The following is a 6671-nucleotide window of genomic DNA, read 5'->3' as shown; positions in this document are numbered from 1 at the left end:
GTATGGCCCAAGAATGATGTGATAAATATCCAAATGGTCCTTGGCAGAAAAAACGGTTCCCCACCCCTGTTCCAGGGGACACTGCTCATGTGTCTAAGGTCCCGCTGGAATCCTGACATCCTTCAGACCATTGAATTTGGGACTTCCTCCTCATAAGCCCCACTGCCCTGTGCTCAAAGCCAGCGTCCCCTTACTAGCTGAGCCAGTCACTTATCTTCTCTATGCTCCAGTTTCTCACTAATAATAGAGAGGTAATAGTAATACGCAAGTCACTTAACTTTTGTGAGGAATAAAATGAATTACGCATCTGACAAATAATGAACACATATAATTGTGGCTATTTTTGTGCTTATGGTTAGCATCTAGTATTAGAATAAATAGCATATTGTATAGTATTGCATTTCTCTCGATCATAGGTTCTCTATGGGAGTGATTTTGCCCCCAGGGGGCATTTGGCCAGGCATGGAGACATGGTTGGTTGTCACAGCTCCAGAGCAGAGTTTGCTTCTGGCACCTAATAGGTAGAGTGAGGGATGCTCCTGAATATCTTTAAACAAACAGTTCAGCCTCTCACAACAAAGAATTATCCAGCCCAAAATGTCAGTTATGCTGAGGTTGAGAAGCCCTGTTCTAGATTAAAATACAAAAAAAAATAGTATATTGAACCTAGGATATGAATTAAAACCGAGTTTTGTAAAGAAAAATAAAGATACTGAAATAAATTATAGATGGGAGAGGGTTTCCTAGTTTCAATCATGTCACTGTATTTGTGCTGATACTGCTTGTTAGGGCCGTGTAAGGTTTACTTACTCATGTCCAACTTCAAGCCCTGACTGTGCTCCAGCAACTGATTGTTATGATCTCAGCAATTTTAAGTCAAGTTAAACACAGATGTTTGTAAGAAAGTGTATGTTTCTGCAGTCTATATAAGATGTAGTAAGTATTCATTTGGATTATGTAGTGTTGCTACTCACCTTTTTGTTTCATATTGACGAGGAAAAGAAATCTTATGGTTAGAAGTCTTTTTAGACAGAGATATGCTCTTACAGCTTTTCCAACCATTTTCATTTATTTCCATAGTGCTTCACAAATTTCTCCCTGCCCTGGTGTTCCTTTCTCTCTTGATGCTGCATTGATGTAAGAGGACAGTTGTGACCTTGATGTAATCTGCAGCTATTTTCCTAATATTTATAAATATGAAACATAAAATCTCATAAAATGAGATGCAATAAATACATGTAGAATTTTATAGCCTTCTCAAAAAGCAGTTTACTGCATGCAACCGTTTATAGAGTTATCAGATCCCTTTACAATTGTGAATAACCACGAGACCACGGAACCCAAAAGCCTGACAAGGAGAAATAACACTTCTAGGTTTACTGCTGCCACATTTCATTATGAAGAATTTTATCATATAAGGACTTCTTTAAATGTTATCAGGATACTGTCTACAAAAACACTGATTTTATGTGATACACTAAGAAAACACTACCCATACACAAATGCAAGCACTATCTAAACTAATAAAAGATAAACATGCAAATTTGTGTCACTCTGCTACGCCCACCAGCCAATCAGGATGAGTATGCAAATTAACCCAACAAAGATGGCGGTTAATTTGCATGTGCAGGCATGAAGGGAAGACTGAAGGCTCCAGCCGGAGTGAAGACTGAAGACTGAAGAGGTGTGGCTTCTCTCCTGCCGCCGGACCAAAGGCCTGGGTCCTGGGTGCTGGAGGAAAACCGGTGCTGGCAGCCAGGGGAAGGAAGGCCTATTGACTCTTCATGCAACGGGCTTATAGTTATATATAAATGACATTTAAAATGCAGCATATATTTATATAGTATATGCTGTATAAATAAATAGATTTTAGTGCAGGCATACCTTGTTTTATTGATCTTCACTTTATTGTGATTCATAGATGTTGAGTTTTTTATAAATTGAAGGCAAGGCCCTCCCCCAGCAAAAAAGATTACAACTTCCTTTATTATGATACTCATTTTTGTGCCATAGTCTGGAAGCAAGGTATGCCAGGATGTACCTACTTAGCAGAATCTGATTTAAACCTAAGACTGTATCTCCAGGTATTATATTAGTCAGCTATTGCAGTGACAATGCTGTGTAACAAACTATGACAGTGATGGCGAACCTATGACATGTGTGTCAGAGGTGACATGCAAACTCATTTTTTGGTTGATTTTTCTTTGTTAAATGGCATTTAAATATATAAAATAAATATCAAAAATGTAAGTCTTTGTTTTACTATGGTTGCAAATATAAAAAAATTTCTATATGTGACACAGCACCAGCGTTAAGTTAGGGTTTCTCTAAATGCTGACACACCGAGCTCAAAAGGTTCGCCATCACTGAACTATGCCAAACTCAATGGGCTTGTAGCAGCAAATGTTTATCTTCAAACTCCTGGATCTGAAGATGAATCTGGCTCAGCTGATCTAGACAGGGTTTACCTGGAAAGCTCAGCTGAACTGCCAGTTTTGTCGGTTCACCTTCATACTTGTGTGTCCTAGAGTGCAATTTGAAGGGGCTTCATTATATCACAGTGGATCAACAGAGTATATGAGCCAAGTTCAACCTCACAAATACACTGAAGGCTACTTTTCACATAGCATTCATGGACATTCTATTGGCCAAAGCAAGACATAAGTCAGTGGACTGGGGAAGTATATTTTTCCCATAGTGAGGAAGAAAAGAGTATTGGAGTAACTATTTGCATGACAGTATTTCCAACTATCACACTTTTCCCTTATTTCAAATAAAGATAAATTTGCCCTTTTTCTTAGAATTAATTTCTTTGTTTCTTCCCATCCCCAGACTTGAGGCCAGTTATCAGGAAAGCAAACCTAAACCTGTGCAGTACTACCCAGTTTGATAATCTATGGCACACATCTATGTTTTCCACATTTATAATGATATGTTAATGTATGCATGGATTGGCTAATTTGTTTGAAACAATAATTTAATTATAGACTCAGACATTCCACAACATAAAAACAATTTAGCCGAGAAGGAAGATTTCAGAATGACTCAAAACTTCTGCTTTAGTAGCAGTCTGTAATTATGAAATGACATGCCAATTAGAAGATGCTAAAAACTTTTGAGAAAAACAAAATATTTTAGAATGTTTCATGTCTACTAGAAAGCATATGTTAGCAAATAAGAGAAGAAAAATAATATACTCAGTATTTTGGCAATTCTCATTCTCTATTTCAGTTGGCTGGTCTATTGGATTATATCTCTCTTTGTCTTATTCCTTTGCTTTATATGGGCCAGGGTTCAAGCTCCCTGAGGAGCAGTTAACTTCGCTTTCCCTTGACAAAGAGGACACATGCAATATGAAATTATATAACCCCAATAGACTGTCTGTGGTAGAATGGCATTCAGTGACCTTCACTTTGTATAATCCCTTCCTCTTTGGATGTGGGAGGATTATTTGTATATGATGCAGTATCTTTCCTGTGATTATATTATATTTATTATATTATATTATATTATATTATATTATATTAATTTATTACAGGGGATGTCCAACTGCTGGTTTAGGCCCAATTCCACAGAACATGTAAACTGGCAGTCAGACATCCCTCTCACAATCTGGGACTGCTGGCTCCTAACCACTCACCTGCCTGCTTGCCTGATTGCCCCTAACTGCTTCTGCCTGCCAGACTGATCGCCCACAACTGCCCTCCCCTGCCGCGACCTGCCTCCTCCTTGTGAGGCGATGGAGATGCCAGGACTGGCCTTCTCTGCACTGTGCAGATCTGCTGGACCCCCAGGCCTCACTGTGTGTAGTGGCCACCGGGTCCTGCTTCCACTGTGCGTGTGGCCATCTTGTGACGGCCATCTTATGACGGCCATCTTGTGATGGCTATTTTTTTATGTTTTTCAACTGCCCTCCCCTGCTGCGACCCGCCTCCTCTGTATGAGGCAGTGGAGATGCTGGGACTGGCCTCTTCTGCACAGTGCAGATCTGCTAGAACCCCAGGCCTCACTGTGTGGAGTGGCCACCAGATCCTGCTTCCACTGAGCGTGTGGCCATCTTGTGATGGCCATCTTGTGATGGCTATCCTATGATGATGTGAGGGTGTGACATCACCTAGGTTGTTATTAGTACTGTGCGTGTGGCCATCTTGTGACGGCCATCTTATGACGGCCATCTTGTGATGGCTATCTTATGATGACATGAGGGTGTGATGTCACCTAGCTTATTATTAGTATAGATTATATTTTATATATTATATTACTTGTCAGAGTTGATCTTAAGGTAAGGAGACTATGTGTTTGAAAATGGAGAGACCTTGTATGAAGGAATGCAAGAGAGCTTCTGGGAGAAGAGAGCAGCCAGGAAGAGACTGACAGCCAACAAAGAAATAGGGACCTCAAACCTGCAACAACTCTTGGAGGGCAAGAAATGGAAGTAACATGGTGTGGCAGAAGAAATTCAGATTTTTTCATAGGTGTAAAGGGGATCAACATATAGGGCTGATATTTGTTAACTTTGAATGAACTACTTATCCTTTTGTTTATTTTTAATCTAGAGATAACAACATTCTCTTCTCAGAGTTAACTTTGAATGAACTACTTATCCTTTTGTTTTGTTTACTTTATTTTAAATCTAGAGATAACAATATTCTCTTCTCAGGGCGCAGAATAAGTGAGGTCATACACGTAAACATAGATGCGTAGAGAGTATTCCTCTCTTTCACCTCTTGGTTACTTGTTATTTGCTGAAATGACACTTAAAATGCAAAGACAAATAAAACAATACCAAGAAAAGAGAATTAGCAAATGCAGTTCTAGAACATTGAATGGCAATTTCCCTTCCTGGCATGAGAATCTGTATAGCATGTGAATTTACAATATTGCCTACCCTGTAAAATCTCACATACCTGGATTCAGCAAGGCACCACCTGGGCACATGGGAGTTAGCATTTGTGTTCTACTGACTTGGTTGTCTCTTTCTGACTTTTTGAGGTTAAATGAAGCATCCACGACACAATGAATCCCCTCATCTGAGCCCTCCTTGCTGTTACAGAGCCTAATTTGTGTGCCAGCTGTAATGGGTGATGAGCCCAGGAATCACTCTCAGGCAGGTTAAGGCAAGCCCATGCATAGTCACTGGACCTAATTGCTGTCCCAGTGCGTTTCAAAGGATAGAGGGTAAGCTTTACTGAGGGAGATTATTTGGAGACTTTGTTGTACTGACTCCAAAGATTCAAGTTCTTAGGAATGAAGTAGAATCCAGGAATAGACAATTCGAAAACACCCAGGGACTGCTAATTTATATAATACACAGATCTATCTTTGGAAAACTCTGGAACACAAGGAAGAATAACATGGTCAGTGTGAGAGGAACCTGCAGATTGCTATACACCACCCAAAGTAACAGCATAAAATGTTGATCAATTTTTGTTTCTAATGTCAATTCATATGGAAGTATGTTTTCTAAATGCAGAGGGAATGAAACCAGGGTTTCTTCAGATCTCTGCAGAAATTAAACTGGACATTTCATAAAATAGAATCTAGAGCGCTTACAAACTAAATGATGATGTTTGCACTCTATTTGTCCTAGCTGAGGTCAGGGTACTTTGAAGAAAAGGCATTAAAAGATTATAGAAAAACATTATCCATTTTTTTAAAAAAATCGAGTGTCTTCAGAGGGAAAACACATTCTGATTTAGTATGTAGACCCTGGTCTTAATTTGAAGTTTCCCCAGTATGGAAAAAACATATCTTTCTAGTTTTCATGGTTCATTGGAAATATACCTTGGAAATTTCCTATTTTAACTTCACAAAGTTCCTAAGAATAAAATCTTCTGAGTAGACTCTTCTAGTAATAGGAAGAATACTATGACCAAATTTGGTTTCAGAGCCAGGAATTTTGAAATTATTATATAATGCATTTTATTTCACAACTTAAGTTATTCTATAAATTACTGAGTTCATTTTTGACTTTGTAAACCTATCTATTGAATGAAGTTTGGTCAGCCTGAGAGCTTTTCAGGAGTAAAACTAAATTACTTTCATCTTTCTAGCAGCAACTGCTTATTGTCCAGAGACTGCCTTTGGATAACAATCGATGGATTGGAATGGAATGGACTGATGTAGAGTTGAGTGGGTGGAATGGGAGAATAGAGTGGAACAGAAAGGGATGGAATGGATGGAATGTGGAGTGGAATGGAATGAAATGATTGTTCAGCTCATTGGTTCATTGATTGGAGTTCAGCTGATTAGAGCATTGGCCCCTGCACCAAAAGGTTGTGGGCTCAATTGCGGTCATAGCACATATACCTAGGTTGCAGGTTGCATCCCTGGTCAGGGAATGTGCGGGAGGCAATGGACCAACTGATGTTTCTCTCTCACATCTATATTTCTCTCTTTCTCTCTCCCTCTCTCTCTAAAAATCAATTAAAAATATCCTTGGGTGAAAATTTAAATAAGTAAAAGAATGGGAAGGAACAAAAAGGGATGAAATGAGTGGAATGAGATGGAATGGAGTGGAGTGGAGTGAGTAGAAAGGCAAAGTATTGGAAGTGTCAGAATTTTGACTTTGACCACCTCTGGATGGATTGATGGCATCATGTTTGAGGACCATAAAGATGGGGTCCTGACTTCCTCATTTTTCTGCAGCCCTACCTGCAGCCAGCACTATT

The sequence above is a fragment of the Myotis davidii genome, unplaced genomic scaffold, assembly GCF_000327345.1.
Source record: "Myotis davidii unplaced genomic scaffold, ASM32734v1 scaffold204, whole genome shotgun sequence".
Lineage (NCBI taxonomy): Eukaryota > Metazoa > Chordata > Mammalia > Chiroptera > Vespertilionidae > Myotis > Myotis davidii.
Note: the sequence above shows the minus strand (reverse complement) of the source record.